Raw genomic sequence first — 13,814 nt, 5'->3', positions numbered from 1 at the left:
AAATTCATTAATGCTCTTGGCGTTTGTGATACTTCTACTGCAGCCCTTGGAACCTAGTGCGGTGACCGTGAAGTTATTAGGTGTGGCCCTCACGCAAGAACTCGCCTGGCTGTTCCTAATGAAACCATGTCATCTGCAGGAAAACGGATGGAACCTGAGAACATGACGTTCAGCAAACCCAGCCAGACTCAGAAGATCTTGAGGCGAATGTTTTCTCTCCTATGTGGAAGCTAGAGAGGAAAGAGGATAAAAAGGTGGGGGGATCTCATGAAAATCATGAAAATGGAAGGGAGATCAGTCGAATAGAGGAAAGGGCCCAAGGGCAGGGAGGCGCAGAGGGAGCGGGGAGGTGCCGGGGAGCGACGTCAGCCAAACTACACTGTGATAATTGTGTGCACGTATGCGTGTGTGACAAGAACCCCACCACTGTGTAGGGCTATAACAAGACGACAAAAATATGGAGAAACTTGTAAACAGAACTGGCGACCGTATAGTAAGAGGGAAGGTTGGTCTCAGAGACACGTGAGCAGGGAAATGACGTGGAGGAGGAGACACAGAAGGCTGAGAGGTGACAGGGGCCAGGACGGGAGAAGAGCCCAGGGATGGTGGGGATTGCCGTCGGCTCTGTGGCTGGACCAGCGTGGCCCTGCCGACCCCTCCGGCACCCGAGGGAGTGAATCCACGCTTCACTAAGCCACCTGTCTGAGACTCTGTCAGGACGGCCAGTGCATGCGCCTGCCCATAGTGCTGGGCTACAGAACACGGGGACCAACAGGAACCGGAGTCTTGGGGAGAACTTCAGATGTCTCTGCAGAAGTGTGTGACAGGAGAGTTGGTCACAAAGGAACTCAGAGAAGTCAGGTCTCTACCCAGGTGGCAAATGAGCTCGGAGAGGGACAGCGTCACATGAAATAGAGGGGAGGTGGGAGCTGGGGTGTCAGGGCGCGTGGGAGAGGAAGCCAGGTCCAGTCGCCCAACCCACGGAGAGGCCTCAGTGCGAGGGTGTCCGCCTGGACCCGTGAGGGAAGGGCTGTGTGCCCGCTCTTTATCCAGGTGGCAGGAGGGAGGAGGCAGGGCCAGAGTTCTGTTCATGACGCAGACCCTTTGTGCTGAGATTCTGGAAGCCTCTGGGTACCAGTTCTGGCTCTGCCACAAACCGGAGCTGGGTGACCTTGGGTTAATCAGCTGTCCTCTGTGAGCTGAGCCTCCGGGTCCCCATCTGCACAGGAGGCAGGAGGAGGCCGGGCTGGCGGAGGTCCAAGGGGCTCACGTGACTCTCCACAGCCCAGGCGAGCAGGCAGAGCAGGCACACGGGCTTTCCCAGAGAACTTTCCAGCCAGCCAAAGGAGGAACCTCACAGGCTTTGGCATTGTCTCCCTGCCCAGAAACATTCATCTGCCCAAAAATGTCAGAGAAATACAACTGGCTCTCTTCTTTTGGTTTTGCTGTAGGAGGGAAAAAAAAAAAAAAAAAAATACTCTAGAGCTACAGCCGACGCTCACCATGCTTATTACTGTAGTTCAGAGAACCGTGTATTTTGGTTTTATTTGTGAAAAGAGAAATTAACACAGGGAAAGAGGAGTTTCTCCTACAGTGGCAAAACAATGACCCATAAAAGACATCAGAGTGACATGAGTGTTCCCGGCAAAGGCCACCTGTGAGGGTCAGGGGAAACCTACTTGTCCCTTGGGACCACAGCACCCAACATTTGGCACCACCAGGAAACGCTCTGCTGTCCCTGGCCATACACCCCCCAGGTCCCCAGTGACTTAAAGTCGGACCCGGCGGGCTCGAATGGGCATGTCACAAAGAAGCACAAGAGAAGCGGTCGCCCAAGAGCTCAGAGCTCGGTTCCGCACCCAGTTTTCACACTTCCTGGGGCGAATGGACTTCTGAAACGGCCATCTGCTAATAGGGATCCCACCTCGTCATCCTGATAAGATAAATCCTGGCAGGCCAAGAAGTCTTTATTTCACTCAGAAGTTCTTTGTTCCCATCCCGAGCTCACAGATTAAGAATAAAAATCAATTCGACATCAAAGGAGGGCGTTTCATAATTCAGACCGCCTCCATCCCACCCCACCGATACCAACTCAATACCAACCCGGGGCAAGAACGAGTGCTTGTTTCTGACATCACTTGGGAAATGCTACCTGGTGGCTCTGCACAAGAACCCTTGGCCAGCAAAATACTCCCTGAGAGCAAAGACATTTGCAGCCGGAGCACCGTCTTTCTTGCTCTTAGGCCCGTGACATGGTGATCATCCTCGACTCCAAGACTCAATTATGGAAATTTCTCTGAAAACACTGGAAGCCAACATGGACCCAAAATTGAAAATATGTCCTGAAAGTTAGCTTTTCTTTCTTTTCACAATATCCTCATCATGAGAAGAATCTGATGCTTAGAAGATGGATAGGTGGTGCTGTTGCACAGTACTCGGTGGTGGAGACGTGTTCTGGGTGACCCTGCCGCTGTGGAAGCAGGCTGGAGCAGAGCCACTTGTCTCGGTGGGACAGGTGAATCACTCCACGTGCCTCGGGAGGCCCAAAAGCCACTGGAAGCACCAGACTCACGAGGCTATTGCAGGCGTGTGGTGGCAACTGTTTTACAGTAAACGTTTTTACAAGCAGAAGTACACTCTCTAATAACTATAAAATACGTAAAATAGTACGACTGCCAACCAGTAGTCTGCTATTACCAAGAAGTAGGCACTGCACACAAACGTGCTGCACTGCTTATGACTGACAGCACAGCAGGTCCGTCCACGCGGACGCCACTGCAGACGTGAGGGATGCCTTCCGCTATGGCGTTACGATGGCCTGAGAATAGGACTTTTTGGTTCTGTTACCATCTTTTGAAGTCACCATTTATGTCTATTTTTATTTTTTTGCAGTACTAGATATTGAACCTAGGAGTGGTCTACCACTGAGCTACACCCGAGTCCTTTTTACTTATTTTATTTTGAGGTAGGGTTTTGCTAAGTTGCCAAACCTGGCCTTGAACTCTCATCCTCCTGCCTCAACTTCCTGAGTAGTGTGTGCCACCATTCCTAGCAGAACCATCCCTGTATACATGGTCTGTTGTTGACCAAAACATCATTTCTAGCACAGGGAAGTACTTCAAAATACTAAAAAAAAATCTATCAAATACGAAAAAAAAAAAAAAACCAAAAATTAAAAATTCCTTCTAACTAATCCAATTCCATGACCACAAAACGGTCCCAAATTATGTGATGTTAGCCACCAACTCCAATGCAAAATTTGTTCCTAATTACATGAATGATTACAATATTAAAAAATACCTAACCATTCTTGAAATACCTGGCAAGGAGACTGCAACTTATACAATCTCAGGGAAAATGTACATCTAGAGAGTATAAATCAAGCTCATACTTAATGTTGGAAAAACAAGAAGCTTTAGTTTGCTTAATAAGTTAAGTTGGGGAAATAATATTTCCTTATTATTATCTAACTGACCTACTAGCAGGCTGAAGAATAAGTTCTTTTTCATACTAAGCATGATGGTGGGTACCAAGAGTTCAAAGGTAAATAATCCAACTGTGGTCCTGACATCATATTCTGATAACAAACAGGTATTAAACACCTACTATCAGTAAGACCACATGGAACAAAGTGATGTGTGAAATAGGACCTGGACTCAGTGAACACAGGCGTGTAAGAAGAAAGACATAGTGATAAATAAAACACAAAACTACCTCCTGCTCAACTTTCCTTCCACCCAATGGCTCTTAACTTAACCATTCCCCACTTAGCAGACTTCCCACTCAACTACTCTCCAGAAAGCATCCTTCCAGCCATGCATCCCTCCACCCACCCATTGTCCCACCTAAACTTCCTCCCATTTGACCATTTCTACCCTGGAATCCTAACAATATCTACTAGACATCTAAGGTTTACCTGACATCTTCCTAGGCAATGAGGATACAAAGATGAGGGGAAAAAAATGCAATGTCTCTCTGCTGAATGATCTCACATTCAATTAGACAGATAAAAGGTAACTGGTAATAATAAGTAATATCAAATAGTCAGGAAAAATGAACCCAGTGAACATGTCCTGCTGGGAAGAATATAATCTTTAGGGAGGAATTCCTGGCTCTTAAATGACAGTTCCTTCTAAATGTAGATGTGCACATGTGTATCATTTCCTGATTCTATCCACCCTGTCCAGTTAGAGAGCCCGCAAGCCACGATCACTCAGAACTTTGTTTCTGAATACCATTCTCCACCAGGGGGAACAAGGGCTTCCTGGCTCACTCTAGGGTTGAAACCAGAAAGGTTCAAGATAAGCCTGGAATATCTAGTGGCACCAATAAATTAGAATATTATTAAATAATTACTGGGTCTTGCCAAAAGAACACAGAGGCCAGCTTTGAAAGGGTTCATGGTGACCAAGTCTAGGACAATTCAAGTAATGATGGTAACCTGTTATAACTCACTAAATAAAATATGAATTTGTGACTCCATATTGATAAAAATGATTAAATTAATGCATATGGGAAAGGAAACAGAATACCTGATCATAAATATAAAAGTGATGGAGTTATAAAACCATCATCTGATAGTCACCATAGTAATAATTGACTCAGGCAGGAATCATCAATGAATGGTAAAATCAGTAAATGAGACTTTGATGTTAGCAGGATATCTGCAAAGTCTAAAATCATCCCCCAAGCCCAAATGACTTATTAATTACAGTAGGGGAAGTTTTTCTGTGGGGTTCCCTAGGAGACACCACCTAGAACATATGATTGAAGTTAATAGCACCAGTAATGGGACAAACCAACAGCATGTGCCTCTTGACATCATGCACTGGGAAAAGAGGGGTTGCCAGCCTGGGTGTCCCGGGCAAAAGTATACACCCTAGCTGACTGCAGGGGAGCAGCTGGGGCCCTCAGGTCTTCAAAATGCCCTACACTCTTCAAAACTGTCAAGATCATGAAAGACAAAGCAAGACTGAGTCAGTGCTGTGGGTTAAAGGACATTGAAGAGACTGGACAACTAAATAGCATGCATGACAGATTACATTCAGGACCACAAAAACTTGCCATCGGGATCTCTATTTGGACTATGGATGAAACCGGAAAATGAACTGTGGTTTACATGGCAATTCTGTATCGATGTGTTCAATTTTCAATGTTAATCTTGTATTATGGTTACAGAAGATGATGCTCTTGTTCTTAGAAGCAGCACACAGAAGTACTCAAGGTAAGAGGGCGCCATGTCTGCAGTTCCCACTAGGGATAGGAAGCATGCATTAAGGCACACAGAGGGAGCTGGACATGGGTGGTGTTAAACATACCCCATGAGACCTAAGTTTGGAGGTTAAGCACAACCAAGAGAGGCAGAAGGAACATGGCTGTCAAGAGACCCAGAGTCTCGCAGCAAGCCCTGCAGGTCATGGGAAGAGCTCCTTTCCTACCAACCTCAAGTGTAAGGAGACCAACCGATAGGCACTGGAACGTGCACCTGGATCGGTGCTTCTTGCTCAGATGCCAGGCCCATGGGACAGCTGCACTGTCAGTTCAAGAAGCTGAGCCTCAGGGGAAAAAACCCTCCGAACAACCTCCTGACTCCCTCTCTTTCAGGATCCTTTCCCACTCTTTTATCTAAAACCTTAACTCTTTCCACCATCCCAACCAGAAAGTTCAGTAAAGTACAACTGAGAAATAATCCAGCTTCTTAAAACTGGGGGACACTAAGAGAGCATGTTGGTCCAGAGACGTAAGCAGTGCCGTGTGTAATACCAGAAGCACCTGCGTCCTAGAAAGTTGAGTGAATAGACGTTACCAAGAGATCGGGGCCCCTCCGCACGGCTCATGTATATATTTCTTCTTGTACGTGTGTGTAAGTCTTATACCTTCGAAGCAATGTATTTATTGATTTCACATTATTTTACGTTTCTAAACTTTACATAAATGACAAAATATTCTTCTGCTACTTGTGGCTTTTTTTTTTTTTTTCCAACATTACAAATTAGAGATTCATCTACTGGTTTCTTTTCTCTGCTGGTATTACTGCCTTGTGTTACTTTACCAAAATTCATCCTCACATTCTCATTTTAATGACAGTCTCAGGGTGTCTAGCTTTCCCTTTTAGTTCTTATAAGCCAGGCCACTCAAAGGGAGCACCTGCGCCCTTCCTGTCTTGCCCACTAATGAGCCTTCTAAGCAGAATCTTGGCCTAGGACATGTAACGAACTCATATTTGTTGAATAAGGTGGTGAGTGAGTCTGTTGCATACAATCCCCAAATTGGTAAAATAAATGAACATACATTTTCCAGCAATTTAAGATCTAAAGAATAAGGGTGTGAGAGGAAGTTTAGATCAGAGAGCCTGGGAGACCTGGAGAAGTTACAATGAACAGAAAGAAGACATGGACCCAGACACGCACACGCAGAGAAGTGGCAGGCAGCACCACGCACGTCCTCACGGGAGATGAGCCCGGCCGGCGCCTGGAGCAGCGAGCCGCAGTGTGCGGGCAGGATGGCAGCTTCCTGGCTCTGCCCTGTGGGGTGAGGGCCCCGAGCTCTGGGTGGGCTGGGGTACCAGCGGTGGCCCCAGCACCAGCTTCTGGGCAGCAGAGACAACGAGGGACCAGCCAGCGTGAGACGGTTCCACGTTTATCACTCAGTACACAACACAAGGCTCGCGGATGCCGAGGTTCCAATCACAAGAGACCAGGAGGAGCGTGATGGCTGGAAACGGCCCCACAGGGCTGTGCGAGGTGGACAGGACCAGGACAAGGACTAAAAAGACGATAGTCTCCTGGGAGAATACCTGTGTGCCTCTTGCTCATCCTACTGCCATGCCGACCCTAGGTTTTCCTAAACCACTCTGCAGGTGAAGGGTGTGTTGGAGCAAGGACAGTTGTGCGTCAAGGAGGAGGTGAGGACTTGGCAACTCCAGTAGCTCAGAGAAGACAGGCGTGTCTGTGGCTGCGACACGGTCTCTCTGGCTCCTTTAAGACGCTTGTGCTCTCTGCTCCCCAAAACCACATTTGCTTATTTGCTTTATTCTTTTCTTTTTTCTTTTTTCTTTTCTTTTTTTTTTTTTTTTTTGGCATTGTGACATCCTACCTCTCTAAAACATGCACTAAACAGCAGGCAGGCGTTGGCCTCTGCCACCTGAGTGCAAAGCACCTTCTCCTGCCCCGGCCCCCATTGCCCTGATTTCCACTGCTTGAAGACGTCCGAGGGTTGCTGAAGGCACGGTGACATAAGGACTTGCTGACAGTTCAACACCCAGGCCCGGGTTCCAGCTGCCACATGGGGGCTCCCAATTCCCCATTCTGACCTGGTTTTATCACCTGGGTTTTGGAAAGAACTTCAGGTTTCACTTCAAAGCTCAGCCAGGAGCCACAGGCTGCTGTGGGGGACAAGGGAGAAAACCACTGAAACATGGGACAGCGTGGGAAAGGCCAGGGCTGCCTCACACAGCAGCACCGCCTGACGCCCAGGGCCCTGAGTGGCGGCATGCAGCGGTGCTCCCTGTCAATGATGCGCAGACAGCAGGAGAGCCCTCATGGCTGGCCCCAACATGGTACCACTCTGGTACTCCTGGGAGACAGGAATGTGCAGGAGCTCAAACCACGGGGGCCCAAAGAAAGAGGTGTCCAACGGGGACTCGCTTCTCGCTAATTCTACAAGCTGGCTTCAGCTTCCTGTGACCACAGGCTTCATCTGTGACCACAGAGCAGCACCCATCCCCTAACTTTGCTGTGAAGATCTCTTATGGGTGCTCAGCCATGGACTCCAGTGGTCCTTAGGTCATTGACCCCCATGCAGGGTGATGCAGAGACAGCGTGGTGACAGATCACTGCGTCTCAGCTACAGATCACCTCATCCTTAAATACCAGCTCATCCGAGGTTGCTCAGTACTGTCTCATAGCTCTCCAAGAAGAGGGCACAAGACACAGTGGTTGCAAAGTTTCAGAAACAACAGGGGGATTTTTAGCAAAATATTCACAATCCTAACTTTACAAAATATAAATGTAGGATAGTCCCTCCCTAGAGTTCCATATCCCAAAGGTGTGGTAAGTTAAAAAGGCAAAGGAAGGGAAAAACAAAAGGAATTCTGGAAGATACACGGACAGGGATGGAAAGATACAGGCATATCTGCATGTAGATGCATAGATATGTGAATCTAGATATAGATATATCTAGAAGCTAGATGATTGACAGATAGATGACTGACAGATGAGATCTGAAAGATATGTAGATCCATGTCCACGCCCACACAGGTCCACACACACGTAGAATGTCCACCACTGGCTGCCAGAAACCAGGAGAAAGCCCAGCGAGGAGTCAGTGGAGTTAGGGCATGACTTCTATTTATAATGTATACGAAGAAAACCACTGACCTCCAGGGGCGGAGGAGAGGGGAGACCAGTGGACAACCAGCGGCAGTGGAAGGAGCAGCGAAGATCATTCGCCAGGGCCTTCTAAGCTCCTGGCACGGAGTCAGGCACTAGAGATGGGATGGAGACACAGGTGCAGACACAGGTGCAGATTTAGATCTCTTCTAACGCTCTCGACAGCCCAACAAGCTAGAAATGATTTTTGTACTTTTCAGATGTGGAAACTGAGGTTGACTATCTTGGCTGAAGTTACTGAGCCAGAAAGGGGCGGTGCCAGGACCTAAATCTAGCTTTCAGCCACTCACAAACCCATGTTCTTCCCACTCTTCCAGGCCTCCTGAAGAACACGGTGGCAAGGTCATCGCATTCCCTGAGTCTGGCCACAAGAGAAGAGTGCACATGTCACCACCCTATGCCCCGCCTCCCCAGAGACACAGAGACCCAAGAGCAAAAGGTGCACCTGCCAGAGGGATGCGAGCCGACGTGTGTGTGCCCATCCGCCAATCTTCTGTCATCTATTTTAGGAAGAGAAGGGCCTACCAGACAGATTTATAGCTCCTATTCTGATAGCACTCCCAGACGGTTAAGAGGAAAGCTAATTTTGTCAAAACCTTTAAAAAAAAAAAAAAAAAAAGGTAAATCCCATTTTGGGCTCATGCATTTTGATGCCTGGCCTTTGCCAAGACCTCTCCCCATGAGTAACCTCCCTGCCACGCACCCAAGTTGATACCTCCTGTTGCGGTTTTGGACAGAAGTGGGGCCCTGGGCCCTGTGAATGAGGCAATGCTAGAAAGTGCGACAGCCCAACCGTCGGCACAGGGATGCTCTGCACTGCACTCTTCCTGTGCCATCTGCCCCCTCCCAGGTCAGCAAGGAGAGAGGGAAACAGGAGGACCTCCATCACCACCCCCCAGGGAACGGCTTAGACATCCTGTGACAACTGGCATTTGAATGTGCAGTTCAGAATGAGGGATTGCACATGAGTCTGCTTCCCTTTGAACATTAGGACCAGCTCCTTAGATTTAAGGACAAGAGCTCCCCGGAGCACACAGGTCCCCCTCAGCATGAGCATATGCACAGCACAGGTCCACCCACACACGCACACACACGAATGTGCATGCACGAAACACCAGTGCCCATACCCCATGCATGCCCACACACGTGCTATCAGACAAATACGCACATACCTATGCATGTGCACACACAGCACACGCACGCACACGCACACACACATTCACAGGCACACTGCACAAAATAATGGCCAGCTGAAGGGTACCACCTCGGCCACAGAGGACAGAGGGGGCGGGCCTGAGGAAAGAGGTTCCCATGCACTCACCACACCCGCTGCCCTGGAGTCCCGTGCCACTTGGGAAGGTGAGGGTTAAAAACAGTCATGCCGAGAGGTTACACCAAGTGTCTTTACTGCTGAAGGAAGGAGGGGAGAAAGAAGGGAGAAGGGGGAAGAGAGAGGGGGAGAGAGAAATGAGAAAAGGAGCGAGGGAAAAAGCCAGAGGGAATATAAGGAAGACTCTCACTTTGGCCAACGGAGCGCCCAGCTGTAAATAGGCGAGGGCTTTGTGCTGCTGGGGAGGACAGCACGGTTTGAGAAAGGCCCCGTTTCCCGTGGCTTGAGGAGGACGGTGGAACTTCCCACTGCAGCGGGGAGCACACACTGTGGCATGAGAAGACCAAACCTGCCCTTCCCTCGGGAGCTTCCTGCCACCATGCTCCACTGCAGTCTGGCCTGCCATTCCCGACCCCACCCAGAAGCCTCCGCAGGGGACTACACTCACCCGAAATGCCTTCGTGCCTCTCTGACGCTTCCTTATATTTTCTTCTTATTGTATGATGTGATTACATACTTACATTCAAATACTTTACCTATGTAGACCTAGTTTCATTTAATAAAACATCTCTTTCATTTCCTAGGCCAAAAATATCACAGAATCAGACAGACTTCATTAAAAAGTAACAAGAGGGCCTGATTTTACATGGACACAATTATTAGTTCTGTCACAGGGTGTCGGTGAACAGAGCGATTGATTTTTATATGGAATTCGTTTCTCCCTTTAGCCTTTTAGCTCAGCCCCGAAGTGTTTTTCTATTTAATCTTTGAAAACTTTAAAAATGGAATTGAGTCTCTGAGCTGTGTGGTTTTGCTGTGGTCAGAATCATCTCTACCTTCTTGCCAGAAACAAACTGGCCTCTATTGAGGATGGCCGTGGTGCAAAAGTTCAGCCGTTGCAAAGGACATGAAGATTTTAACCAAAAAACCAACCTGTGGCTCTCTTCCAGGACATCCTTAGGTCCCTCTCCAGATCCTGGGTTGGTAGTTTCTGTGTCATTGGCCCCTGTGCTGCTGGTCAGCTTTCTGATGACAGATTTGGGTCTCCATGCATGCTATGTTTACAGCACTGAATTTATGCTTCTGTGATCCTTCGCCTATGCTGTTGGACCCTGGTGTGGGAGATGTCGCTGGATTGTATGCAGATGTTTCATTAAATTTGATCATATAACCGACTACCACATTATGGGAAAAAAATCTTCCAGCCCAGAATAAAGTTGAGAGTTTTCACATTTTCAGCAGAAGTGAAAAATACTTTTAAAGTCAATTGAACTGTTTAATGAGGCAGAGGCAACTTCAGAGTCCCTGAACTTAAAAAATGATTCTTCCGGTAGTTTTAAGTCACATGACGCTACTTCACAGGCAGAGAGAGGCCGAGGGAGCCCTTGGTCATGGCCACTCAGCCCAGGGGAGGCTTTCAGGGTATCATCCAGGCCCCCACATGCATGTCACACCTTCAGAAAGTGGTCAGGAGACTGTCGGGAGACAACTGGTATGTTCAGTCACATACTCACGCCTTGACCTTCCTTCCTCAAGGTCCAGACTGAAGGTCAAAGCAGTCTGGAGGTGCAGTTTGGCTATATGCTGAAGTCAACAAATAAATAACCCGCGCGTCTCCCCCAGGCCACTGCGCACGCATCGGCATCAGAACTCGTGATCACCGGTGACCCCAGCTGGACCATAACCAGCCACCTTCTGGTTAAAGCCATCGGTATTCTGGTATCCGTCTCGGAAGCCATCCATTTGCTCTGCCCTCTGCCTTCACCTAATCTCATTTGCACGTTGTAACAGAAAGCTGCTGTCAGAGAGCATCAGGTGAACGTCATTTCACGTGTCCTGGCACAAACCCGTGGGCTGGCGCCAGCGGATGACACACAAGCAGGTGGCCTCATGCTGCACAAATTGAGCACCCTGCCCGGGCAGAGGAACCCCTGACCACAGGTTCTTCACGTACATTCTGTTTCATGGAAATTCCCAGAGCTGAGCATCCTGGCGTTTGGAAGGTTTTTGCTTTGTCGTTACCAGTTGTACTTTGGCAAATTAGGCCAAAGAAGACCAGGGGTCCCTGAGGGGAGAGTAAGCACCAGAGTAACGTCAGTCACAGCCGAAGTGATGTAAGTCTGTGACGGGATGTTTTGGTGATTCAGCGCTCTCTGCAGTCTGAGATACTCTCCCCCGCAGGGGGCCTGGGCTTTTCATATCTGTCTGTCCTCAGCTGTATCCCCAGCTCAGCCCTGGGTGTGCACAGCACCTTCTCAAGTGTCTGCGGAGTGAATACATGAACGAATGGGCAGGCCAATGAACCAACGGGAGGCCTTTCAGATCTTGCATTCACCTTCATTGCCAAGTGCTTCATTAGTTCATTGGCTCTGGATTCTGGCTGTGCATAAGAAGTAGCTGGTGGAAATTTTAAGATAAACAGATGCCTGTGTCCCCATCCCAGAAACCCCGATTCGCCTGGTCTGGGGTAGAGTATGTGTGTGTGTGGGGGGGTATGCTCCAAGCACTGTTGTTCCTGAAGGCTTCTAGGTGGATCTGCTCAGCCACCTGGGAGAACCACTGGCCAGCATCTTTTCCAGCACCCTCTCAATCTTGTGGCCAACATCTCAGGTCCTCATCTACACACTCTTAACAACTTGCCCTCTTGAGCCCTGTTTCCCATGCCAGGTTGCTGTTTTTCTCCTCCTGGACACTGGGCTCCACCCCTATTGAGCCTGTTCTGGGGACTGCAAACATAGCCTCCTAAGACGTCTCTGGGTTCCTGGCCCACGATACCTGTCGGTAATAGGGTGGAACACGTCACTGAGAAGACCCGCTGAAAGTTAAGATTCCAGACTTTGGGGGATGCGTGCAATGGCAGAGCATGCTCTTCCCGGGGTCCCTCAAATGTGAAGTCCACCTTCCTAGAGGAATAAAAGACAAAGGCTGTGGCAGGGCCCCCTTAAGGCAAAGATGTCATCTTCAGCTCACATAACTTAAACCCAGATTCTCCCCCACTGCAGGCGCTCCACTGCACATAGGGGGCGCTATTCACACCTCATCCGGGTGAAAGACTACAGTGGAGCGGCCCTTTCTCTGGTCCTCTGAGGACAAATGTGTAGCATCTTAACAACCGCGCGTGCGTTTAGTGAAACTTATTACAAGCAGAGGCAGGTCAGCGAGGATTCAAATACTCCTGAGTTGCATAATCCACTTTACCAAGACTCTGTCAAGGAGTAGGCGGTCCATCCTTCACCAGACTGTTACAACCGCACCACCACACAGGGGGTAGCTGAGTGGCACTGCCTTTCCTATGAAACAGAATAGTAGAGACTTTCAAAATTGTCTAAATGTCAACTATAATAAAAACTTGAGGGGTAAGCTGTAAGTGCACCCATCTATCACTTGGATTTTCTTTTCCAAATATAGTGTGGGCAATCTGTTTCAAAATGTTAAAGTCATCTCAATAATTTTGATAAGAACTTTTGGTCCCAGCAGTACAAGTGTAATAGCATTGAATATATGACCAACAACAACCCAAATTTTTCTTTGCCAGAACTCTGGCACATCACGAACTCTCTAAGGCAGGTCCACACTGGAGAAAGCTGATAAAGGAACGCTACACAATTACATAATTTCTTACATACTATGAAAGTTTTCTTCTTAGTATTTTCCTTACAAGGTACAGGTTGAAATCTATATGTCAGGTTTTTTAATTGAAAGCAAGAACAGATGCAGGTGGGCAATAGTTCACAAAGCCGTGGAAGTGAGCTCAATCAGATGCTACTCAGAGGTAATAATTCCTACAATCACACACGGCACGTTGAAAATAAGCAAACATTTCCTGCTGCCCTACATGTGATCACTATGTTTTCTAATTAACAATTAAAAGAATGTTGCTTTTGAGATCTTGGAGGACATAGATCACATCCCATTAATTTAATGATCTAATATCCCAAAACTAATTTTAAGTACTGGATAAAGTTTTGTCATTTATATAAATACTACGAAATGGTTTCAAGAGCCTTTTCTTGACTTAGATGAAGCCATGTGCCCACAGAGCAGGTTCTCAAAGGCCGCCTAGCTTGTCACGCCCGATCCGTCCGGGCTCAAGG

At 48.1% G+C, this 13,814-nt stretch overlaps 1 protein-coding gene across 23 annotated transcripts in view; it reads right to left on the bottom strand.

The window, feature by feature from the left end:
* Nucleotides 1-13,814, bottom strand: part of RBFOX1 (RNA binding fox-1 homolog 1) — a 1,434,211-nt gene that overhangs the window by 1,054,584 nt on the left and 365,813 nt on the right. The window lies entirely within an intron of this gene.

This window comes from Sciurus vulgaris (genome assembly GCF_902686455.1).
Source record: "Sciurus vulgaris genome assembly, chromosome: 18".
Lineage (NCBI taxonomy): Eukaryota > Metazoa > Chordata > Mammalia > Rodentia > Sciuridae > Sciurus > Sciurus vulgaris.
This window is presented reverse-complemented; position numbering and strand designations above follow the sequence as displayed.